The 27,761-nt window shown below is 38.2% G+C and overlaps 1 protein-coding gene across 7 annotated transcripts in view; it reads left to right on the top strand.

Annotated features, from left to right (window-relative positions):
* CNTN5 (contactin 5) overlaps positions 1-27,761 on the top strand; it is a 721,166-nt gene that overhangs the window by 175,657 nt on the left and 517,748 nt on the right. The window lies entirely within an intron of this gene.

Genomic DNA, 27,761 nt, shown 5'->3' with positions numbered 1-27,761 from the left:
GCTATCAATTTTGCCTCATTACATGTAGCACACGGAAATGTGGTTGCTGATATGTGCTAATTCTAAAATGTCTGGTTTGTAAACATGAAACCATTCCAGAGAGTACTGTTTGGTTATGAATAATTCAGTACACCAAGGTTTAGCCTGCACATTATCTAGACAATAGAATTTTATAACTTCTAATAGTCAGTAGTCATTTATAGAGATGAGCAGCATTTTTTTTCTGGAGAACCTTAGCTGGGCTCAAACTCTCAAGCTGTTTAAATAAGAGATCAATTTCAATATGTGCAGAGTCAGGTTAAAAGCCAGCAACAACAACAACAACAAGCATTTAAGCAAACTGTAATGATAACATCCTTATTCATCTAAATTCCGTAATCAATAATTCTTTACTCTGCCGTACAATAATGTTTTATCATATTTTTCTCCAAGGTGAGTACAAAAGTTTAATTCAAACTCTTCTAAGTGCAGCAGGTATGAGATATAGCCCTTATGCCACATATGTCTATGTCAGAGTGAATCAGGAACCAGAAGCCACATCTTTGCAACAGAAGTCTGGACTAAAATACTGTGTTCCACAGTGTAACTGCTTGCATGAGCACTGTGGACAATAGGACTGAAAGGAGATTCCTAGCTCAACAGCTGTAATACCCAGACACTGCACACTGCACAATCTCTTTGCTATCTTATTTTTTGCTGCCTTGAAAAAAAAAAAAAAGAAAAAAAAGAAATGCTGAAAAAGCCATTCTCAGTCTGGAATGTAGTGGGTAAAGTGTAAAGGAGTTCAACTAGTAAACCTGGCATAACCAGTGCTGTCTCCACACAACCAATCCCTAAAAATATAAACTCAGACCAGAAGTGAAAAGGAATTCCAAAGAAAAAGTAGCTATTCTTTGAGCAAGAGAATGAATGAAGTCTATTTTCCCACAGATTTGAGTCCTGTACAAACTTATGCATGTCTATCAAGGTGCTAACTGAGGCTGACAACTCTTCTTGCTGCTGAAACATTTATAACATCATTGCACCAATTGGATTATTTGAAGCCCAGTCAAGAAAAAGCTCACACTAAACATTTCCTCCATAGGGTCTCACATTAGGTTCACTGACAAAGTCTCTCTCCTCTTTTCACCTAAGGAATTCTGATTTTGACAAGATTTGTGAGTTCTTAGTAACATCGAGATTTCTACTTACCTGTTTTTTTTGGTAGATACTGACCACGGGATGGGGGAGGAGAGGAAACAGGCATATGAATATGAATTAAACAGAGCCGCACACAGAAACACACACACACACACACTCATGAACTACGATCATATATATACATCTTTTAGTAAAAAAATCATGCTAAGAGACTCACCCCAGGACATGTGATGCTCACAGTCAAAGCTAGTTTATGACTTGTTATAAGGCATCAGGACAATAGTCTGTGGTCAGCTGAAACTTACACTGAAAATCCTCGGCAGTAGTTCTTTCCTTCTGTGTGAATCTGAGTATTTGAAATAAAATTCAAAATATTTTATATGGTATTCAGACTCAGATTGTTTCAGCTACTCATTTAATCAATTTTTAAGCATAGATACAGTCCTATAACTCATCATCTGATGACAGCAAAAATGATGAATATCAAAGATGTTTTGATGTCTATGCATATTCATTACACTGCTTTAATTTCACTTAGACCTTATGAACCCAAATGTTCTTGTATTTTTTTTCACCTGATTCCAGATTCTGCACTTTGTAAATCCTCATTTTTTATGATCATAGAATTCCATTCCAAAATCTTCCACACAGGTAAAGGTGGATATTTGAATGGTTAGAAGAATCAGATTTAATATTTTGGTTTTTGATATTTCTGCTTAAAACACAAGTATTGCTATGCAAGTAAATGAGCCAAATGCTTATGGGTAATTAACTGGTTAGATATCTGCAAGTAATTGTTCAGTACTCATAAGCATTTTGTGCAAGATTATACTATCATTAAACCATGTTTATAGTGTATTAAAGGTCTTAGTGCAATTTAGCCAAGCACATTTTTCAACATTTCCAAGAGTCATGCTTTCATGGAGAGAAAATAATGAATACCAGAAGACTCTTTAATTTAGCTAGGAAAGGTGTAATGAGAGCCAATATCTAGAATTTAAATCCAGAGTAATTCTAGTAAAAAAATATGGCATGACACTTTAATAATTGATCAGATATTGGGAGTGATAAATTCTTCATCTCTTGATGAATCCTAATTAGGATTTTTTTTTTCAGTTTGGGCTCTAGGACTGTCAAATCTCTCACTTTGATCTTCACTAAATTCACTTCAAAAGCCTTCTAAAAGTTCCATTAAAACATTTTTAACTTATAAGAATTTTTTTTTTTTTTTCAGTAATGGCATTAATCCTAGTCAAAATTTGTTTATGCAGTTCACAAATTTGAGAAATATGTTACTTGGAGAAAATGAAATAATGCCCATTTCATTATAATCTAGGTTGTGAGGTCCCAGAATGGTTAACCCTCAATGGGTGCACTGAGGTTTTATAGAATATATTAATCAGCAAATCACAAAACTCAAATGTTTCATCTCTACGTAAATTAACACTACATCATATCTAAAAAAACCCTGAAAGCAAGCTATGCAAATTTTTTATTCCTTTCGCTTTATGGCAAGATAGGATTAAGGATACATGCCCAGGCCTTTTTACTCATGGGCTATTCTTATAGTTTTGACTTACAAGTTGTCTGTTAGTACTGTAGAAAGGTGCATTATTGCGCAGGGTGTACATCAGTATAAAACAAGGTCAGTATGTACTACTTCACTAACATGCTATGATTTCTGGATGATATTCAGCTGGTGACTTGAATGGGGCATTGGAGGACTTAAATGTAAACAGAAAATTGATTCTAAATAAAAAATACCTCCTCCAGGTTAGTGTCTTAACACAACCTGAGAGAAATAACAATCATACACAAAGGATGCAAAGGATGGGAATGAAATCTGACAGTTCAGAGATGTATTAGGGATAAAGAAACAACTATTTCAATCTTTATTTTTTTTTATGCTATCCTTATATTTATTTACTTTTTATATCTACATTTTTATACTATATGGGTGGTTACAGTGTGAGTGCTAGTTAAAAAAAAAAAAAGTGAAAAAACTCGTATCATTATTACTTAAAACAATGGTGAAGCTACACCATTCATACTACTTATAGAAAGAAAGGATTGCAGAAAATACCTTAGTTCACTCATGACTTTGCTATGCTGACAGAAGGTTTTAACAATTGCAAGATTACCAGTCTGAGCTGCAGCTAAATGCATTCATAAACAATCATACATCTATAAGATCTTTGACTAATAGTCTCACCACATTTCAATAATGTTTAATCTTCAAGATCTGGCTGCTTTACAATGAATCCTGTTCTCTCACCACAGGATATGAAATTGTATGTGTGTGGTTTGTGTGTGCATAGCCTTCAAAGAAGTGAACGTAATCAGAACAAGCCATCTGTAATTAACTAAAGATTGTAGTGAAAGGATCTAGTTCTATGGAATGAGTGAATAGTTCCCTTTTAGGTTAATTGTTAAAATAACATGATCAGCAATTCTAACAGCATACATCCCAAAACATAGAAGTGCTGTTTTGCTTTAGCAAATATATGTTGACTGAGTATGGTGGGCTTACACTGAGAATGACAGTGCCTTTTATTGGTAAGCTTTTGCCATCTGTTCTAATGATTTATTCATACTAAGGAAAAGGCAGGTGAAACTACAGAATGGAGATAAATAGCAATGGATATGTGCTGAATTGGGCTGTGATTGTGCAAATGGGTTCAATGTGAACGCTAATGTTCAGGCAATTGCTATCATTCAAATGACATCTTCACATGCTATTATGTGGTCTTGAGGTGCAAAATATTGAAGATAAAATGCAGAAGATCTATTTTTAGGCAAGTAATGATTTCCACTCTGTCTTCAGACATTCATCCTTTGTTATGGATAATATTATAAAAATATTTATGTATATTTTGGCCTTTCATACATAGCAAATTTTAAGGACAAATTCTGATGAAAGACCTCTGTATCAAAGATTCCTGGAAGCTGTGAAGATTTCACAATAGGTTTGCCTTATTTCTAAGTCTGTATTATTGAGTCATTTTCCTACAGCTTACTGGGCTAGATAGAGCTTTGGTCTCATCCTGTATAGCTGTTCCTTTGTGGAACTAAAGGATCAAAAATCAAGATCTTGGAATTTATACATGAAATTCAGTGTAACCAACTTCCTGAATTTTATTTGATTATGTACTGGTTTGAGCTGGGATAGAGTTAATATTCTTTATAGTAACTCATATGGTACTATGTTTTGGATTTGTGACCAAAACAGTGTTGATAACACAGGGATGTTTTAGTTATTGCTGAGCAGTGCTTACACACAGTCAAGGCCTGTTCTGCTTCTCACCCCACCCCACCAGTGAGTAGGCTGGGGGTGCACAAGGAGTTGGGAAGGGACACAGCCGGGGCAGCTGACCCCAACTGGCCAAAGGGATATCCCATACCATATGATGTCATGCTCATCATATAAAGTTGGGGGAAGAAGGAGGAGGGAGCGGATGTTCAGAGAGATGGCGTTTTTGTCTTCCCAAGTAACCATTACGCATGATGGAGCCCTGCTTTCCTGGAGACGGCTGAACACCTGCCTGCCCATGGGAAGTAGTGAATGAATTCATTGTTTTACTTTGCTTGTGTGCATGGCTTTTGCTTTCCCTATTAAGCTGTCTTTATCTCAACCCACGAGTTTTCTCACTTTTACCCTTCCAGTTCTCTCCCCCATCCCATTGGTGGGCGAGTGAGTGAGCAGCTGTGTGGGCCTACCTGCCTGCTGGGGTTAAACCATAACAGATTACAATTCTATGCTCCAGTAAAAGGAGAGACCACCATATCATTAATTAAAATACTGTGCTAGTCTTTTGTGTCCTTTTAAAGGAATGATGGTAAAATATTTATTGGATGAAAAGGAGCGGGTAAAGGATCATGAGAGGTGGAAAAATGATGGAGATGAGTGTCATTGCATACATGTAAAAAAGGTTCCAACATAAAAATAATCAGACATGCAAAACCCAGTAGTCCTTCAGTAACTATTCAGAAAATGTACTAATCATACATGTTGAGACTTAAAAACTTTCAGTACTGATTTGCTATCTTCAATTATAACATGTAATAGGTTATATCTATTTCTGAGGTAAGGAAATCAAAACAGAGTTTGACATGTTACCTATACTTTTTCATAGGTGACAAGTTATTAAAGTAAGCAGTTTTGTTTAAAAGTTCTAGGAATCAGGCTATATTTTAAAATAATGTTTTTGCAAGCTTATGCTTTTTGCTTAGCACCTGTGGGAGTTAAAAGTATGTACTGACACAGATGACAAATGGTGTCCTTTTAAATTGTGATAGACTTTGGTGGTCCCATGAGATTTGGATTCAGAGTTCTTTATATAGGTGTGACATGAGGTAGAAATCAGCTCCATGTCTTCACAAGAAAAATTACACGTTTAGCAAATATGTTACAATCAAAACCTTGATACAGGTGAAAAGGGAACACTCCTTATGTATGCAGATAAGAATTTATTGTTAATCTACCTAAAGTTTTAATGATCTAATCATAATACCGAAACAAGTATTATTATTTGTTCACTTGCAATGATAAACACTTGTAATTGATAGCATAGTTAAGACTGATACACAGAAACTGTCCTATCCTCTTTCTCTGATATAATGTTCACCCTTCCAATTTTTCTCTGCATCCAAAGTTTGACAGCTTCAGACTTCCTCCTGATACATTTGTAAAATATCTTCCATTTTTCTTCCTGGTACCTGCAGCATTCAGAATGTCATGTTCAAGTTCACTAGAATAAATAAGTATTTAATTTCTTAGGTTTTTTGATTGATTGACTTGTGACTGTAGCATAATTATCTCTATTGTTTCACACCTCTTCCCAGGAAAATGTAAATGCTTCAAAGAAACAGCATCTTTAATTTCCCAGTACGTACTGATTATTCCATAATGTAAAATATTTAATGCTTGGAAATATGTTTTCCCTAATATTTAATGTGCATTTTTCTTTTCTTAATTTCATCTCTTCCTCCTAGTTTTAGCTTCTCCCATAACATATCAAACGAATTACTCCTGAACATTTATGGTCCTTGAGTATTTTTTTATTATTATTACTTCTGCCCTATACATTAGTTATAATTTAGCCAGAGTGTTTAAATCACGACTTCTCATTAATCTGCCACATGCTGTAAGTAATAAATGAGACACAATAAGTTGTGAAAGAAAAATCAGGATTCAAGTATTTCCAAATGTTTTCTCTCTAGACTTGTTCCTTGGTCCTTGATAATTTTTTGTTCTTGTTAACTCCTTTTGCTTGCCTCTTCATTCTTGATGCTGAAACGACATCTGCATTTCTGACTGAAAATCCACGTCTAGCTTATTCTTTGTCATAACTAACAGAGTGATGTAACAGGCAGAGAGGCTAACTTGTTTGGTAAAGAGAGAACTGGGTACAGAAGAAAGGTGAGAGCTGATGTACCTGACTCCCAAAGTTAGGTATCATCCAGAAAACAGACAACTGAGTAACAGACAAGAAATGGTGACTAGCGTCAAAGTGGAAAGACTTTACCACTTACCTTGAAAAATGTGTAGGATAATGGGAATTAAAAAGAGGGAAGTTAACTTTGATTTTAAACTGCAGATGGAAAAAAGGTCTGTCAAGCAAGATCAGAACATAATCTGCATGTTCCTATTCATGTTGTCTAACAGAAAAGAGGAAAAAGAGGGTAAGGGTAGCATTTTATCTCCCGTTTTCTTTGCCTTATCCCAGAATTTATAGAGTCAGTGGCAAGAAGTGGCAGAATGTCATTCCATACTTGGCGGGAATGTCGATAGGCTTTTTTTTTAGCCAGGGCTGATCTCCAGTTTGCACAGTACCTGCACTGGCAGTGTCCAAGTGATCAAAACAGAGCCTGGGATGAGCATCCAAGGACTGTGACAGGGGAGGATGAAGGGGAGTGCAGTGCTGTTTAGGCCAGCACTGCTATTGAATAAGTTCTTCATCAAACACCATCCTTACTGGATTGGGTAATGCTAAGTATAATGAAGCCCTGATTGCTGTTTCGCCCTCCAGGTACATGAGGCAATAATAATACATCTTAAAAGAGTAATAGACATAGAAGGTAGAGAGAGGTAAGTGAAGACCTTGAATTAACAGTCACATGTAGCACAGTGAGAAGTAAATTCCACTAGAAGATAATTGATTCATCAGGGACCTTTAAGTGTCAGATGCAGTAGTTGGCTGGAATACGCTGTTGCTTTTTTCAGGTGCAACTGAAACGAGAAGAGTGAAAGACGCATTCATATAATTTGTCCTTTCATTAGGTGAAAGAGTTTTTTTCAGTAAGATTAAGCTATGTTGAACCAGGTATCCCAGTGGTATCTCAATTCTATGTGGCTAAATTAAACACAAATTGCTGTTTATAACACATAGGACTCTGAGTTCCAGCAAATGAATATGGCTTATTAAACAAAACAAATGCTAGAATAATCTAAACAGTCATCTGCCATACAGCTGTATTCCCATATCTTGTCAGCATAATAAAAAAGTGGTGTAATAAAAAATAGACAAGCCAAAACTAACTTCAGCATGGAGTTGAAAGTGTATTGAGGCTGCTTCTAAACATAAACTGTTGGCAAGAGCATGAGCACTGCACGAGTAAAAGCTCCCTGTGAGCATGTTCCAGCATTGGTCCCAGTCCATACTCTAGTGATTAGGGCACTGGAGGGCTTGCAGGAAGTTTCTTCTGCTGATTGCAGTCTGCACATAGGGACTGAAGGACTATACGACGTCTTCCTCTGCCCCTCTGGGCCTTAGCTTCTGCTGCTCTTAAAATTTTGGTCTCTGTAGGAGATGAGGGGAAATGCATCTCCTTAGAGGTTTTCTGCTTTTCTAAGGGGATGGAGTACAGATTCAGTAGGTAGGAACTAGTAACACTACATTTCCATCCACAAGGCTACTGATATGAATATGTAAGTGCCGGGTCCTGCACTTCGGCCACAACAACCCCATGCAGCGCTACAGGCTTGGGGAAGAGGGGCTGGAAAGCTGCCCAGCAGAGAAGGACCTGGGGGTGTTGGTCGACAGCCAGCTGAACATGAGCCGGCAGTGTGCCCAGGCGGCCAAGAAGGCCAATGGCATCCTGGCCTGGATCAGAAATAGTGTGGCCAGCAGGAGTAGGGAAGTGATCATGCTCCTCTACTCGGCACTGGTGAGGCCGCACCTCGAATACTGTGTTCAGTTTTGGGCCCCTCACTACAAGAAGGACGTTGAGGTGCTGGAGCGTGTCCAGAGAAGGGCAACGAGGCTGGTGAGGGGTCTGGAGAACAAGTCTTCTGAGGAGCGGCTGAGGGAACTGGGACTGTTTAGCCTGCAGAAAAGGAGGCTGAGGGGAGACCTCATCGCTCTCTACAACTCCCTGAAAGGAGGTTGTAGCGACGTGGGTGTTGGTCTTTTCTCCGAAGTAACAAGCGATAGGACGAGAGGAAATGGCCTCAAGTTGCACCAGGGGAGGTTTAGATTGGATGTAAGGAAAAATTTCTTTACTGAAAGAGTGGTGAAACATTGGAACAGGCTGCCCAGGGAAGTGGTTGAGTCCCCATCCCTGGAGGTATTTAAAAGACGTGTAGATGAGGTGCTTAGGGACATGGTTTAGTGGGCATGGTGGTGTTGGGTTGACGGTTGGACTCGATGATCTTAGAGGTCTTTTCCAACCTCAATGATTCTATGATTCTATGATTCTATGATTCTATGTGACTATCTGTCTGTCTCTTTAAAACAAGAGAAAACTTGGTTGCACAATATCAGTTCCTGAGATGGAAGGATTTTGTCTCTTGGAAAAAAAGCTAGGAAAATTCTGGGCTTTTTCCTCTCCTCCTGTCCTTAACTCTCTTCTGGTACAGAATTTTTCATGTGTCGTAGCAGGCCTTCAGCAAATATAATTATTTTCCATTATTTTATAACACAGTTTATGCTTTTATTTTCCATTATTACAATTGCTAAATTAAAGTATTATACATATTAATAATTAAAAAAAAATAGCAAAGTATTTCCAAGCCTTTAAAAAGTTCCATTTGTTATAGTATAAGGGAAATGAAGCTGGAGGAAAACATTGTCTGTGAAAATAAGAGAGTGATACACCAAGATGCAGGGTTTTTCCTTTCTTTCAGTAAGCTAAAGAGGATCCTCTTTAACTACTCACTGCTGATGTTAACTAATTCCTCTTAAACTATTATCATAAAAAACCTAAAGAATAAATTTCAAATAAAAACAGATCCTAAGAGGCATTTCTGTTTTCCTCGAAGTGCTCTCTGACCCATGGGAAAATTTCTTTCCAAGCACTTTTCTAAGCACTAAAGGTAAATGAAGAGCTCAGACCTTCCTAGGCTCTGTAAAACCTTTCGTTATTTACAAAAGATTCAAAAACGATAGTTTAATTTTCCCAGTGTGTAGGACTAAATGACAGGGGTTTATTTGTTTAAAACTACAGTATTGGAATGATACCTGACATTTCCAATTTGAGGAGGAGGCATTGCAAGAGACAGAACACAGAAAGTGTTACTGAGAAAAATGGGGATCTTTTTTAAGTATCTTATTTTTTTTTAATTACATTACTTTGGGATAAAAATGTGGGAGAGAACCACCTTCCCACCAAAAAAACATTCATGTAGTCTTAGAAAAACTAGGGTTTTTTTTTGCCTCTAGGCAAAATGAGGCATACTTTTTTAAGAGAATGTAAAAATCCTTCTCTTGAGTCAGTTTCAGCAATTTGTATTCTTTCAAACATGAATCCAATTTAGTCTGCCTGAAAGTTCTTCCATGCAACCACCACACCTCCCAAATGCACGCTTTGGAAGCTCTGTAACAAGTCTTACTACAGTGTCTAGGGTAATTGTGTTTTTGTGTTATTCATCTGCCTCTGCTGAAATCAATGAAAGAAACTTCTGTTTGTTGGCCAACAGCTGTAACATCATTATTAAATTCTCTGCAGTACCCTATTTGAATCAATATGGGGCAAGAGGTCTTGACAAGCTATATTTTTTCTAATATTGATCTTGATGACCAAGCTGGTGCCCTCGAGTCTAACCATTGTTTCTAAGAGACAGAACTGTCAAGTTGGAGGCCAAATTTGTGCTATTAAACACGTCAGAGTTTGTAATTAAAGAAAATGTCACACTGTCATATTTTTCATCACAAGCAAAAGGAATCTTTCCACATACATTAAAAATAAAATGAAGTGCACAGATATACTGGAGATATGTGCACTAAATTTAATTACTGTTTTTATAGACTACATTCAAATGCAAATCAGGGTCACTAGCATTCCACTGTACATGGAAGCTGATGTCCTTCTATTTTTCCTGAATTTAAAAATTTAAGAAAGTATTTCTATGAATTTATTTTTTCAGTTGCATTCCCTGACCCCATTTGCAATTAATTTTTGGTAATTCAAATCAGAATACATTTTTAAAAAACACACCAATTTCAGCTGGCCTGTGCTTTATCATTCAAGAACCAGTAATTGTTGATATTCCCCTATTCACTTCAGCATGACGTAACATGAATTAAAACATGCAAATGATGTTCAGAGCTGTTGACCAAAGCATGCATATCTGAGAGAGCAGAAGAACGAGTTACCTGAAACTCAAGAAAAAATTTTTCCTCACATATCTTGGAATGCTACAGCACTTTTTCCCTAAATATGCCAATATGAATGGCTGAGTGCAAAGATGTCTGCTGACTTTTAGGAAGCTCTTAGCTACATGTAGCTTAAAGTGTAATTTAACATAGCTGGCACAATTTTCAGAAGAAATATATTAATTTATTGCAGAAGTGTGATGTATAGTCAAGTTCCAAAGACAGAAACTGATTTCAAGTCATTTAATAACATCGTAGTGATATACCCTCCTGATTTTTTGATTATGTATACTATGGGATTAGGTTATGAATTATCGTTTGTGTATTATATAGTCTAAGAAACCCAGTAAAAGACAGCTGTTGGCTCAATGAACTAGTTGCTCAAAGTAAGGGAGAAAACACTTACAAATAGGGAAAAGAGCCACAGGGATGTTTAACAGAGAGTCATACGAAAAATCAGGTTTGAAGGGATATCATCTACGCCAATCTCCTGCTCAAATAAGGGCTGACTTCAGCTTTCTCAGAGCTGTTCAGCTCCCATTTAGGAATTAACAGAAATCACCAGGTATTAATACAATAGGTCTTGAAGTCTGAAGAGAATAGATACCAGCATCACATGCGAGTTTTGCACTTTCTATTTCAATACTCTATCTGGAGACGACAGGTCCGTAGATGTCAGGCCTGTCTTGATTTGCCCAAGGTCACGCATGGCCGCCTTGACGGAACAGGAAATGTAAGATGTAATTCTTACCCCAAAGGCTTTGACTTCCAAAACTCACCATTTGCATTTCAAATTTCAGCTTTGCTTGGCTTAGCTTTCTTAGGTATTACACTGAAATATCTTTGTTTCAGAATTTAGTAGAATGCTTTTGTTTAAAATATTTCTTAAGTCCCATTTTCATTACATTGTTTTGCAATATCATTATTCAGTTTATAAGAATATCCTCAAGCTTTTCCTCAACAGCGTTTTTGTCTGAAAACACATATTGCAGTGGAATTCTAGGTTATTTCTGAAAATATTAAAAGGAATTAAAATTCCTTAAGAATCAGCTTATAAGGTGACTCCACAAAAACTTTTACATTTTACATTCACTTTATTAGGTAATGAATACTGGTTCAGAGTCTTACAAGACATGTAGAGAAAGAGGGAGAGAGGATAGGTGTATGAATAAATAGATGCCTGTGTAACAGTGTGCAAGAAATATACCTGTTTTGCTATAAAGTCTTAGCATTACTACAGAAATGCACTGGGTCTATATTTAGGTTTTCACAATTGCCAGTTTTAAACACTGTTACTTTCTACTTTTACTTGCATTTTCTTTGTCTTTGCAAATTCCTTTGACCTAAAAACTGACACATTTACTGCCATAGGCAAAGTTTTGCAATGTTTCAAGAAAATTGAAGAAAATAAGTATTACAGGTTATTAAGATTTCACCTAATTGAAAAACTGAGCTTTGTTAATGTTCCTACAATTTCCTGAAACTCAGAAGTGATTTTCTACTTAAGTTTTATGTTATCCATGGACTTAAACCTCAGAATTTATATTCAGATAACTGCCAGCATATATACATTGAGCCTGCTCTAATTAAGTGCATTTCCATTTAGGGACTAAAAATGATCATACGACCAGTTTCCTCATTGGAGCTGAAAGGTGATAACCTGTTAGGACATAATGCTGTCACCATCTTTAAATGTATATTCATTTCTAAAACCTCCCATAAAAATAATCAAGTCTGTTTGTTTTGGCTAACTGGAAAATGAATTTTTGAAGACTTACCCCTTTTTTCTGAGGTGTTTTGAGACTGAGTTGAAAAAGCATGAAGCACATATTACAAAACACCCTTCAACTTGGTTAATGTCAGAAAAGAGGAATTCAGTGTTTGCCTTGATTGGCTGTGATTGAAGGGTCAGGATTTGAGAGATTTTAATTTAATTTTCTTTCCTTTTGACTTTCAAAAACAGCTGAAGAAATAAATGCTTGAGAAGTAACAAATTGAATGCAATATTAAGAGTACCTGTCTAAATATGAAGTTTTATTCAAAATGCATAGCCACATAAAATTTCATCTCACATTCTTAGTGTTCTGCCATTAATTAGGAAAAGTATTACTTAAAAATCTAATAATCTCAGGACATTCTGAAAGAGAAAAAAAACAGATAATGGATATATGGTGCATATTTCAAATTTAAAACAAGAAAAAAATTTATGCTACTCTATGTATTTTAACATCTCTCCTCACAATGAATCTAAGGAATGAGAAGTGTTATGAATTCAGAGAATTTCATATGGCAATTGATGGAGTGAAAGATGATCAATATATGTGACAAGGCAAAACAAGCCTGCTTTCAAATTAGAACTGGCTTGGTCAAAACAAGATGCATGCTTTGAATCTGGCAGTTTTTCAGTTAGATCCACAGTACTTATCCAATGTTGAATATGGATGATACCCATGTTCTATTTATACAAGTACAGTAAGTAGAGAAAAAAGCAATTCTTCACACATTACAAAGGTCACAGTAATCTTAATATAGATTTATAACGGTAATTTTGAGCAAATAATGTTTTCATCCAAGTATTAGCACTACTTCATGTTATATTCCATCCAAAGACAGTCCTTACACTGCTTCAACTCCAGCCTAATGAAAAGATCTTAATTCAGGCAGGGTTAATAGAAAAGAGTAGAACAAAATTTAGATTGCTTTTAAAGGAATACCAAAATCAATTCCCCTTTTAGAATGTATTTGAAATTCTTAACTGCTTCCATTTGACTTCATATGTGGGTATTAAATTGTTGTTATTTGCTAAAATCCATAACTAAAATGTTTTCTTAAGACAAGAAAAAGGTCATCCCTTTGTGAACACAGGATCATTCATTGACTCAGCCCACAGTTATTGTTAGCTACCTTGTAACCTGTGTGGTACTACGGTTTATGTACTGGTGAATAACGAAAATTCATATAATATTATATTTTTGGTTTGTGATAATAAATAGCATGCTTATTTAAATAATAGTGATTTTAGAAAAGTACTCATTAATACAAAAAGTCATGGCTTGATAGAACAATTTGTTTAGATGAAATGTGTTCTCAAGAACAGGTTCATTTTTCTGGTGATTAATGGTTATTCTGGGGTTTGTAGAAAAACCTGTACAGAAAATCTTTTATTATAGGTTTTTCCTTTTTTTTACAATTACTAATTTTCAGTTGAGAAATAACTATAGGAATTTTTTTAGTTTTGTACCTTCATGACCACACACCTAAACAAGCTTCTATATCTGCTCACTTTGTAACTGTTATTATGTGTTGTCAACATAAATTCAAATTATTTTAATTTTTCACAACAAATTACTTCTTCACATATGGGAGAAAAAGAGATGTGTGCTCATCCTATGCAACAATGAGGGATCAATATCTTTAAAAAAGTTAAGGACAAGTATGCATATAAGGAACACTAATTTGCTAAGTTGGCTTCTGGCAATTTTGTCTAGGGGCAGGTGTATTCCAGTTTAACATGCTGAAATTAGTATGTTGCAGATATTTATATTACTTACATAAATGTATTAATTGTTGCATCTTTAAGAGTCCTTTCATACAATTGTAAGTCTTTTCTTTCTACGGTATTTTTTCAATGTTTTCATGGCAAACTTAACTAGAAAACTCCCCAAGTCCAATAATCAAATCATTAAATGTTAGCTCCGCCAACCCACCCTCGAACATATTCAGACCCAAATCTAACTTATTTCTCCATTGTCCTTCCTTATCAAAGTCAAAATCAAAATTTGGAATTTGTGTATCCAGAGTAACAGGATGACATTTTAAAAAGACAGTGAGTCTGTCATTCAAAAAGGAGAAACTGGTTAAAGAGGCAATTCCTTTCAAGAGGGATGCAACTTGAATTTTAAGCAGATGACCTGCTGCTGCTGCTTCACAGTTTTCACAATGAATCTATATAGGTTTCATTCCTGTCTGCTAATGTGACTCAACTTGTTGTACATAAAAGCGTTATAAATATTGATGATAATTGTTAAGCATGATATAGTGTTCCATGTTAGCAGCTCAGCTACTCAGGAGATAATTCTCTTCCTTGGGAAATGTCAATCAATCATGAGAGGTCCCCTGCTGAGGAGAGGAGAGGGTAAGAGTAAAATGGGAGGGGAAACAGAAAAACAAAGGGAAGAGGAAGGGAGGGAAAAGGGAACACATCAGCATTTTGATTCAAAGCACTAGTGCGGTTTTGATGTAAATACCCTGACCATCCTTCTTCTCTGTGTCTATGTTTGGTTTACAATGCGGTTTTGATATACACAAAACAGATTTCTTTTTAAGGACATAAAATGGGAAATTCTACTCCAGGAGGGCAGCAAAGGCTTTCCAGCCCCTCCTCCAGCCGGTCCTTTGGAGAGCTTCAAAGCACATGCATGATAGGGATGTTCAGTACAGACTAACCTACCCCATAGTAAACCCCATAGACCATATGTAGCTACTCATATTCATGTAGGGAACTCAAGCAACTCTTTGATATACTGATCTCATCCTACTGTGCTGAACTAGTTCTTAATGTAAATTACTCCCTACTTTACCTTTGTTAACTATAGGGAAACCTAAAAAACCATATTGGGCTAACTGATTGGACTGGTTTTGGGTTGGTGTTTGTCTTCCCAAGTAACCATTATGCGTGATGGAGCCCTGCTTTCCTGGAGACGGCTGAACACCTGCCTGCCCATGGGAAGTAGTGAATGAATTCATTATTTTGCTTTGCTTGTGTGCATGGCTTTTGCTTTCCCTATTAAACTGTCTTTATCTCAACCCACGAGTTTTCTCACTTTTACCCTTCCAGTTCTCTCCCCCATCCCACTGGGAGGGGAGTGAGCAAGCAGCTGGGTGGAGCTTAGCTGCCTACTGGGGTTAACCCACGACACTGATGTTCTTAAGGATAGGTGGTATGGATAGCCCGTTTTAGACTACAGTGCAAAACTCGGCAGTTTAATCTCCCTTTCTTTTTTTGCCTGCTAACACAGGTATTGGTTCAAAACTGAAAGAAAGACTTTGGTATTAGTTTTGATTTTGTGAATGTATAGATTTGGAGAAAATAATGAAGCATGGACTACTTCTAAATAAATAATCACAGAATCACAGAATCACAGGATGGTTGAGGTTGGAGGAGACCTCTGGGCCACCTAGACCTGGTTGCCTAGGACCATGTACAGATGGCTTTTGAATATCTGCAAGGTGGAAGACTCCACAACCTCTCTGGGCAACACGTTCCAGTGCTTAGTCAACCTCACAGTAACAAAGTGTTTCCTGATGTTCAGAGGGAACCTCCTGTGTTTCATTTTGTGCCCATTGCCTCTAGTCCTGGCACTGGGCACCACTGAAAACAGCCTGGCTCCGTCCTCTTTGCACCTTCTCTTCAGGTATTTTTATACGTTAATAAGATCCCTCCTGAGCTCTCTCCTCTTCTCTTCTCTTCTCTTCTCTTCTCTTCTCTTCTCTTCTCTTCTCTTCTCTTCTCTTCTCTTCTCGTCTCGTCTCGTCTCGTCTCGTCTCGTCTCGTCTCGTCTCGTCTCGTCTCGTCTCGTCTCGTCTCGTCTCTTCTCGTCTCGTCTCGTCTCGTCTCGTCTCGTCTCTAAATAGTCCCAGCTCTCTCAGCCTTTCCTCATAGGAGGAAAGTCCCTACGTCATGTTCATGGCATTTTTCTGGACTGTCTCCAGTATCACAGAATTATAGAATCATAAAATAGTTTGGGTTGGAAGGGACCTCTAAAGGTCATCTAGTCCAACACCCCTGCTGTGGGCAGGGACATCTTCAACTAGACCAGGTTGCTCAGAGCCCCCTCCAACCTGACCTGGAATGTTCCCAGGGATGGGGCATCCACCACCTCTCTGGGCAACCTCTGCCAGTGCTTCACCACCCACAGAGTAAAAAATTTCTTCCTTATATCTAGTCTATATCTACCCCCCTTTAGTTTAAAGCCATTCCCCCTTGTCCTGTCGCAACAGACCCTGCTAAAAAGTTTGCTGCCATCTTTTTTATAAGCCCCCTTTAAGTACTGATAGGCTGCAAGAAGGTCTCCCCAAAGCCTTCTCTTCTCTAGGCTGAACAACCCCAAGTCTCTCAGCCTTCATAGCAGAGGTGTTCCATCCCCCTGATCATTTTTGTGACCCTCCTCTGGACCTGCTCCAACAGGTCCATGTCTTTCTTATGCTGAGGACTCCAGAGCTGGACGCAGTACTGCAGGTGGGGTCTCAGCAGAGCAGAGGAGAGGGGCAGAATCACCTCCCTCGACCTGCTGGCCACACTGCTTTTGATGCAGCCCAGGATACACTTGGCCTTCTGGGCTGCAAGCGCACATTGCTGGCTCATGTCCAGCTTTTCATCCACCAGTACCCCCAAGTCCTTCTCGGCAGGGCTGCTCTCAGTCCCGTCATCCCCCAGCCTGTATTGATACCAGGGCTTGCCCCAACCCAGGGGCAGGACCTTGCCCTTGGCCTTGTTAAACCTCATGAGGTTCACATGGGCCCACTTCTCCAGCTTGCCCAGGTCCCTCTGGATGGCATCCCGTCCCTCTGGCGTGTCAACCACACCACCCAGCTTGGCGTCATCTGCAAACTTGCTGAGGGCGCACTCAATCCCACTGTCTGTCATTGATGAAGATATTAAACAGGACCGGTCCCAATATGGACCCCTGCGGGACGCCACTCAACACCAATCTCCAACCGGACATTGAGCTGCTGATCACTACCCTCTGGATGCAACCATCTAACCAATTCCTCACCCACTGGACAGTCCATCCATCAAATCCATATCTGTCCAGTTGAGAGAGAAGGATGTTGTTGGGGACCGTGTCAAAGGCCTTACAGAGGTCCAGATAGATGACATCTGTAGCCCTTCCCGTGTCCACTGATGTAGTCCCTCCATCATAGAAGGCCACTAGGTTGGTCAGGCAGGACTTGCCCTTGGTGAAGCCATGCTGGCTGTCTCGAATCACCTCCCTGTCCTCCATGTGCCTTCGCATAGCTTCCAGGAGGATCTCTTCCATGATCTTCCCAGGCACAGAGGTGAGACTGACTGGCCTGTAGTTCCCAGGTCTTCCTTTTTTCTCTTGTATGTCCATGTCTCTTTACTGGGGAGCCCAGTACTGGACACACGTGTGGCCTCACGAGGGCTGAGGAGGGGGGAAGGATCACCTCCCTCCACCTGCTGGCAATACTTTGCCTAATGCAGCCCAGGATACCATTAGCCCTCTTTGCGGTAAAGGCCCATTGCTGGCTCATGTTCAACCTGGTGTCCACCAGGACCCCCAGGTCCTTTTCTGCCAAGCTGCTTTCCAGCTGGGTGGTCCCCAGCATATGTTGGTGCCTGGGGTTGTTCCTCCCCAGGTGCAGGACTTTGCACTTCCCCTTGTTGAACTTCATGAGGTTCCTGTCAGCCCATTTCTCCAGCTTGTCGAGGTCCCTCTGGATGGCAGCACAACCCTCTGGTGTATCAGCCACTCCTCCTGGTATTGTGTCATCTGCAAACTTGCTGAGAGTACATTCTGCCTGATCATACAAATCATTAATGAAAGTGTTAAAACAGACTGGACCCAGTATTGACCTCAGGGGTACACCGCCAGTTTCTGGCCTCCAACTAGACTTTGCACTGCTGATCACCACCCTCTGGGCCTGGCCAGTCAGCCAGTTTTCAATCCACCTCAATGTCTGTGCATCCAGTCCATACATCAACAGCTTGCCTATGAGGATCTTATAGCAGACAGTGTCAAAGGTGTTACTGAAGTCCAGTAACATAGAAAAATACAGATTTTTATAGAAAAAAAAAAAGATATAGATTTTTATAGAAAAATATATATTTTCCATAGAAAATATCCACTGCTCTCCCCCCCTCTACCAGGCCAGTCATTTTATCATAGAATTTTATCAAGCTGGTCAAGCATGACCTCCCTTTGGTGAAGCTATGCTGACTATTCCTGATGATTTTCTTGTCCTTCATGTGCCTGGAAATGGTTTCCAGGATTAGTTGTTCCATTACCTTCCCAGAGACTGAGGTGAGGCTGACCAACCTGTAGTTCCCTGAGTGGTTTGTATGTTTTTAGCAGATTAATGTTATAAATATTGTTATGACTTGTGTCACAAGATGAGCTGGAGAGATCTTTTTACTTGATAATATTTCTCCATGCACTAGTAACATGATGACTTTTTGAATAACATATCAAAGCAAGTCTGAATATTCAAGAGTGTTCCAGCACTAATAGGAAGAGCATTATTGGTTTGGAAACCACTGAGAGATTTGGAAAAAAAAAAGGATAAATCATGAAAAGCACACAGAGATGCTGGCATATACTTAGCTGAGCCAAGCACCTTCATCTGAACCTATGAATTCTTTCCAGACATAGCAGTATTTTCCCCCATTTTACTTTAGAATCTATCAGAGGTGAATTTCTAAGGTTGATGGAGAGAAGCAAGGGAAGGGGAAATGGAGGAAGGGAAGGAGGGCAGAAAGGAAGATATTTGGAACATCAGGAGTGAGGAGAAAGAAAGATCTAATGGGCTCTCTGGGACAGACAATTGCACTAGCTGCAACCTAACTGGGATTTGAAACACAGGGCAATGTGGGAAGGGGAGCAAGAGGACAATTGTGGGCACTTAATGGTCTCAGGGTGATGGAGGGGACTTCAGCCATTAGCCCAGTCAGCTGGGCTCACATTAAGGAGGCAATAAAAGGAATGTCTGTGTGCAGACATTCATGTGTGTTGCAGTAACATTTTTAATACAAATGAATGTCTTCAGTATTCATCCTTTAATAGTTCTAGACCTGGGATCTGGTCCAAACCAGCACACTTTGTTTATCACAATTTCAACATGGCTTTAACTAAACTGATATTTTTAGAAAGGAATTTTACTATGTTTAAAGCATTCAAAGCACATATCTGCCCCCTGAACATCCACTTCATAAACAAAGAAATCTACTCTGCTGATCTTCCTTAAATTATTATGTCTGGCCCTAAAAGGTATCACATTTTTTTCTTATTTACTTCATCTATACTTAATTTGCACAGAACTGTGGCATCTATGTGTCAATTCCCAGTGTGACTTACTCTTACCATGGCTTGAGTAGAAAATGCTCTGAATGACATAGCAAAGCCACAGTGGCCACTATTTAGCAGCTGAGCCCTCTTCACTCTGCAGTTATCATCATGATGCTACACCTCAGTACCTTTGTCTGGATTAGAGAACAGTTCAGTTTTACCTTTTGTCCTCACTGTTTTTTAGTTACAGGTACTGTGTATTGTTTGGTCTTTACTCCTGCATTACCTATTCTCTTGTAGTGACTTATTAAGTCATGCTATTTTCCTTGCAGCTTTAATAGACCACTCTTCTCTAATTGAAGGAACTCTGCTATCTGAGAAGCAGCATGTTTCCAAAGTACAGTGACAGGCAGGAGACTTAATTTCTTTTACTGCTTAGACAGTGACTCACTGTTTGACTTTGTGCAAATCACTTAGGAGGTCCAAATTTACAAGCATCTGCACAAAGTTTAGGTGTCTTCATTTTGTTACCTGCCACAGAGTTTTGTTCTGAGAGGCGCTCAACACAGAGAACAGCAGTTAAAGGCAGTGAGAGCTGCAGGTGCTTGACATATTCAAAAATCAGGATAGTATTAAAGTGTTTCAAACTCAACAGGTTTCAAACCCCAGGTGATTTCAAGCATTTATTTTTTTTTTTTAATGTTGCCTTCAAAAATACTGTGCCTTGATTTCCCTATCTGCAAATAGAAATTAATAGCCTTCACAAGGTCTGTTGATTGGAAATGTTTATAAAACATTTTAGGATTCCTTGTGTAATAGAATGAGACGTTTACTCAGCCATGTTAGTATTATTAAGTTACACATACTGGAAGCATTATAAACAAGACCAGATGGAAATAACGTAGGTGAAACTTAAACTCTGTTTGCTAGACTGTGGCTACTCGCCAGGACTTCTGATAAACAAGATTCAGTCAGTCTTCACTGCACACTGATCCACATTATTGGGTACCTTATGAGTCAAAACAAAAAATGAATTAGTCATAATCCTGTCTTTCCTCCTAGAAAGTGACATACATCTGTGAAAAATCATCTGTGGTTACAAAGGTGAAATAAAGCATCCCATTAATTAGACTCAAAGATAAGTGCTTTTCCATAATTAAAAAAGAATCCAAGCAAACAGATGTAACAGAAGTTGAACTCAGAGGAGTTCATCATGAGATGATTACTTGCATTGGCAACCAGCAATGACAGTGTGCTGATTTCTAAAAGGCATTATTTTACTGACAGTGACAGCATCAGCAGTGCCAGCAGAAACATCATCTCTGGTAGAAAGGTGCAGCAACACGTCCCTGTCTGTGAACACAAAGATCCAGTTGGAGTGGAGTTTGGTAACAGCTTTGGCCAATGAACTTGCTCACAGTTTCCTTCTCCCATCAACGTATCTATGTTTTACTGTGTTGGAGCAAGCCTAGTTGCATGACAGGGCACTTAGGGGCGATTACACTATGACGAGACAATATGCATGAAACAAATGTGAGACTAAACTCAGTAGCAAAGTGTCACGACCTAAAGGGTTACCCAGCCTATGGGTGTATAGAGATCGCTACTATGGGTTTGTGGGATTCTGTAATACACAAGGAGATGGAGGCTTTTATCTTCTAAATTTCTCTACTTTATTACAGATAATCACAAATACCATACAAATCACCAATAGCAAGAATACTACCACAAAAATCACCACTAGCAAGTATATCTATGATTAATAAAGTGAATATATGCATATATCCAGATATTACAAGTTACTATTAGCAATCAATAATATAGTATCAATCAATAGTATGGCAGCAGTCAATAATAGCAGCAATCAATCATATAGCAACAATCAATATAATAACAAACAATAACTATTACAGGTTACCATAAATTTATCATTAGTGAAGCAACTTATCACCAGTATAACAGCAGATATATTTATGATAGATTACTTACATGGATCTATAATACCGGTGTCAAGTGAATTAGACAGATTTCAGAAAGGGCCAAACCATCCCAAAGGGGAGGACAAACCAATCACCAAGAGGGACCCAACCATCCCAGAGGTGGGAGGACAAGCTGAACCAACCCCAAAAGTGGGCCCAAAGTGGGGACCAATAAGGTAACAGACAGAGTTTCACTTCAAAAATGATCCACATCACGGAGTCTGGAGTCAGCCAGGCATCCCCAATGAGAGTCCAAGATCTTGTAGAAAGTTTGTGTGGAATTCAACTTGTTTAGGAAAGTAAAAGTAGGTACAGCATGGGAAGGTCTCAGAGAGAGAGGCTCCATTTTGGATAAAAATTAAGTCCTTTTTATATCATAGACACATAAGAGGGCGTAGGACACCACCACTTTGAGCAGCCAATAGATGCTGTTAATGTCTGTTCTTCACCTGGAACTGCCAGTAGGTGATGATGTTTCTGCTCTTTCAGCCCAATTTTATTTTCCCAGACTGCTTCCACTTTTTCAGACAGTAAGTTGCTGTTACAGTTTCTTGGGTTTTGTGCTTACTGATGGTATCTCAGGATGTCACCTGCTTCTAGGTTCCCCACCTGTGCTTCAAAGAAGCCAGCTGCACTTTTCAAGGATGTTTCTGGTCCCAAGGCCTAGTTCCCAGGCTCACAGCTCCCAGACCAGAGGGCATTTTCTTTTGTTAGTAATTTTCCCCTTTCTAACCAGTCTACCTTTCTGAGTGCTCACATCACAAAGTTATAGTATTAGTTATGGTTTAGAGTAAAATCCAAAACTAAAGGACACAGCACTGTGTTTTTCACCTTTTACAGGCTTCTCTGCTGATGCTAGAGAAACAGGAAAGAGAAGCTAAATATTACACCACCTACAACCATTTGCCCACTGGGCAAATGATCTTCTTTTGGAGCTGAGTGCATATCCTCAAAATTTCATGTATAAGGCTAGGAATTATCTCCTGACGTAGAATTTTGCTCTGTCAAAATCTGCATCTAAGCAATTGGGTTCTTCCATTGCTGCACTCTGTGGTTTACTGGAAATGTTCGTTATAACCTTCATCTTTATTGGCATTGGCTGTTGATTGGTGACCTTTCACTTGCAAGTTCATCTCTCCATGTTTTTCCTTCTGGAAAATGGGCATTTACTTGTATTGTGAAAAAATCGTGATACACTGCAGACACCACCAGTGCTAGGTGTTACAGATATTACAGTCACCATTACTTTTGTTATTATAATGCAGGGGGGGAAGGAGGACTATTCTGGGATCATGCCTACTGTTTCTGAAGCTTGTGGAAGGAAGGTGTATGTTAGTAGTCAGTACAAAAGTACTTGTGAGTATCAAGACATCCTTTAAATTTAAAGATGGACCTGTTGCTATATATTTAAAGACTTGAATAATACTCTCCACCTCTGTCTGCCAGACTAAAAATTTATTAAGAAATTAATTTTTTGAAATTATTGAGCTTCAGAGAGTATGCATATATTTGAAAGAAATTCTTAGATTCCCAGACTTTGTAAAATTTTTCCCATAGGTCAAGTCTATTGACTACAGTGAACAGGCTAAAAATCACTCTGAGGATCATAACCTGCCACTCATTATGTGATATATATCATACCCTTGTGCCTGCTTGCCTTGTGCCTGTAAATAACAATTTCTCACAACTGCAGGATTTGGCTTTTAGTTTCTAAGTGGAATAATTTTCTTCTTCATTTAAGTTTGGAATTAGACTCAGCTTCCCTTGAGCTGACCAAACTATTGCCCATCACACAAGTAGAGAAGTGCTTTCACACTTCCAAATAAACCAGTAGAAATCCTTGCTTATGTTCCATTAAGGTATGTATTATATCTTTGATTCCTATATGGATAAATTCAAAGAAGAAATTAAAGGATAATATAAGATGGGAGAAATGACTAACTCATGGAGTGGTTGTAAGTGTTTAAGCTCTATTTTAAATTATCTTGTCTTTTAAAAGGCTTGGGCTGAGATGTGACAACCTGTGTAATGACCAGTACACTTGATAACGAGCCTGAGGAGCAATTTCTTGCCTTTAAGATTTCCTGGTATACCTACCCTCTGTGTCTCTTCTTATATTCCCTTCTAATCTTCACCTGTGAAGACTGTACAGTACCAGAAATAGATTGAAGCAGAAAAGCAGAAGAAAAAGATGCTAAATGGAAAACATTGCACTAAGAATTCAAAAGCAGTCTTGAAACACACATACACAGTGGAAATACTTGGGGTTTTTTATAGTAAGCATATTCTTCAGTGCAACCTACAGTACAAGGCCTCCCAGAGGACATTTAGGAACACAGTTGTCTTAGATTTTAATGGAAACTATGTTTGCTGAGGATGGTGCTGTCTGCCTTGCAGTCACCAGGTAGCCTGGTTGAACAGCAGGAACTTCTTGCCTGTAGTATAGATACAGACAGTGAGAACCTCTTCAACTGTCTAAAGATGCCTGGAGTTTCCTCCAGTTCAATGTGGGAGGCATTACATTTCTTAGAGAAGCTTCTTTCTTCCATACAGCTGATGTTGCCCTGACATGTTCTCGAATTAGCTAGGAACTGTGGGCCCATTTGACATAATAGGAAAGAGGCTAAATGAAGTGGGAGGAAGATCTGATTTAGTCGCTTCAAGAAGAAAAGTGGAATTACTGAATAGGCAGGTGAGTAAAAAGTAACTATTTTTCTGAACCATGCCGCATCAGAAGCAGTAGGTTTGTTTAATAAATGCAGAAGGGCAAGTCAATTGCCAGGATATTTTAAGGAAACATGAAGGATACTGTGCTTCTACACAGAATGAAAGTTTAAAAGGGCATAACTTTCCTGTGAGAGGTCAAAAGCGGGAGAAAGATCTATACATCCCTCAAGCTATTTTTTCTAGCTAACTACAGCAGGTCTCAATCAAATATCTCCCCAAACCTATTACCTCTCTATTTCCCTCTCCTACCTTGCCCTTCCACAATATTTAATAACTTTTTCACTGCTTCCCCTTTCTAACATATAAAAATTCACTGATTCTTAAACAGTCACTAATGAGAATGTAATCTGTCTTGTCTGAGGTTCACTGGGAGACTGCATAGCCCTACAGTGAGCTATTCTTCACAGCCTTCCTGCATAGCCTTTCTGTGGATACTGATTTTACACCTCTCTTCTACTCTAATTTCCTGTTCACTCCATAATATAACATCTATTAGTCACAGAAAGTTGGAAAGTATAAGACTCTGCAGCTGGAGTACTCTGAGGCTTGCAAATAACCACAGGAAGGTTTTAGACCTCTGGGTGTAATGGGCTGTAAAAGTAAAAGCTGTGATTTATTGTTTCTTCCAGTTACTGAAACCTAATGGCTAGCCCACCTTCTGTGGAATTCAGTGATCTGCAGATGTTTCTTTCTAATAAGAAGTTTGAATAAATTGTGGTTCTTTTCCTTTTAATGCATCATACTTCCATGTTATTGCGCAACCTTTTTTCCACAATTATTTTTTTGACATTCAGTTCAAAGCTGAAAATAATACAGATTTATTTTTTTTTTAAAACAAAACATGTTTAAAAAATGAAATCTGTGACCATTAGTAGTAAAAAACCCAGATGAATTATTCCTGTTACTTCATATTAAATCAATCTAAAAATAAAAAATATTAATATATAGGCATATGGATATGTACGAACACACAGTAATAGCTTATATTGTACACACACACACTCAAACAGATCACGGATATATACCTCTGTAACTTATGCAAGAGAAAGAAACTCAAGGAAACAGAAAAGTTAAGTGCAAATCATACCTAAGATAAATGATTTAGCATTATTTCAACAGAGAATTTCTATCTTTGTTTCTAATTTCCACTACAAAAAAAACCCCAACATATATATATACATATATGAAATGCCACAGGATGACATGATTCTTAAGGACAATATCTTCCTTTCCCAGGTGTGTCTGTAAACCCTGCAGGCAAATGATTGATCAGCTTAATAATAGCTAGGAATTAGTTCCAAAAAGTGATGCAAGGAAGTGGAATTTTTATGCTCAAGATACTTTTATGGCCAAAAAACCCCCCCATACCTTATATGTAAATTCAATAATTTATTGTTAGTATAATTTAAATCCTGTCTACTTGAAAAATTCTTATTAGTTTAGTTCTTATTATTACAGAAAAAAGAAAGAAATAGAAAATAAAGAAAATAATACTATTGCAGAAGTTGAAATTTCCATACACACACTCCTGATATTTACCACTTTTATGATGTTAAGTTTGATTTTCCAACACCTTCTGGACCCAAAGATTGGCTTCAGTCTGGGGAGAGGGTACAGCTAGTTGTCAGCATCCTGAGTCCTTCACTGGGAGTCATGTGGATGATTTGTTCCTCCTCATCTAAAACTCAAATAGGGACATTTTTATATGTTTGCCAACATGCTCACAACTTGCTATTTGTTCACTGGTTTCCAAGTGTATGCTTCATCTGGATTTACTATTTATGACACACTTTACATATGCTAGATACATGCTCTTTGTTGCCTGTAAAATTGATTTTGCCAGGTCTGCATCTCCTTAGCTGACCATTAGTGGGTTCTTTATAGCCATTGGGTCTCCATCATCAGCCTGTGTCCTTTCTCTTGTCATTCTGTGCCTGCCCCTTTCTACACCGCATCCTGCATCCCCACTTTCAAGGTCTCTTTTGTCACACCATGGCTATATTCCTCTAAGCTATGTTGTTATGTTAGATAATATGTTAATCTAAATATTAGATTATACACAGAATAACTACTTGTTACTAGTACCTATGTGAAAATTGTACCATAGAAGGATAAACAAAAGCAAAATGAGATAGACCTAGTTACCTGGTCATTTCGAAAATTACTGTTACAGCTCTACCAGCTACAACAAAGTTGAGCTAAGTAAAATAAGTTCAGACAAAGTAAAACTGACAAGCCCCAGTCTTGAGGTCTTGCAAAGTTAGCACAAAGACCTGTTAATAGCAGTGGAAATATCTTATTCACATACAATTTTGAAGGTTTGTTAGATCATTAGTTTTTACCACTTGGTGATTTGGGTAACAACTAGACTGGGAGAAGAGTGTATTTGTAGGCTTACTCACATGGATACTTACTTACTTAGATAATTATCATTAGTGATTAAAAATGTACAAATACTGTAAGGGAACAGGAAGTGAGATCTAATTCTCTCTCTTCCAATATGGTGGCTTTCTGTAATCTTTCTCTTCATAATCTTTATAAAATTTCAGTGTTTTCTACAAGGTGAGACAGCTCTAGCAGAAAGGTGAGCAGTTTGCCTTCATCTACCTCACAAATCTAAATGGTTGCTGAACTGCAGACGCAGCTTTGAATCATTCAAGCAGTACGGGATTGAGCTGTAATATCACTTAGGTAAATTCTTAACCATTAGGCTGGTCTACAAAAAGTTAATGAGAACAGCATCAGAATTTTTCCCTTGTACTGATATTTTTATTTTTTTTTAAATATGCAATATAAGTCAAAACTACTCTCCAGTCCCTGAATTCAGTGCCTTTCTAAAAGCAAGGCCTAGGTAAATTTTTCAATTCAAACTTCAAGGCCTTTCAGTGAGGAAAGTTTGTTTATAATTCTCAAGTGCATTAGCTATGAAATTGGTAATTAGTTCTACCACAGTACCTTTGGTAGAAGAACTTTAGACATCTAATATGTTTCCTGGTAATGACATAGACAGGTCTGACTAGGACAGTTAATTGGCTTTTATTTATTTGCTTGTTTATTTTTGACTAGGCCCAAAATTATTTAATAGATGTAGTTCCCAGCTGCTGACTGATTCCCAGGAAAATATCTTAAGCAGAGAATAATTTGGAACAGGAAGACATATTTGTGACTCCTTTAATCGGGATAAAGTATTGCAAAAGTCAAGGGAAGAAGCATCTGAGAACATAACTCAGGTCAGGTGCAAGAAAAACTGGGAAAAAGGAAATCTTTAAGATGATATAACTGTGTTTACTGTTTAG

The sequence above is a fragment of the Aptenodytes patagonicus genome, chromosome 1 (assembly GCF_965638725.1).
Source record: "Aptenodytes patagonicus chromosome 1, bAptPat1.pri.cur, whole genome shotgun sequence".
Lineage (NCBI taxonomy): Eukaryota > Metazoa > Chordata > Aves > Sphenisciformes > Spheniscidae > Aptenodytes > Aptenodytes patagonicus.
This window is presented reverse-complemented; position numbering and strand designations above follow the sequence as displayed.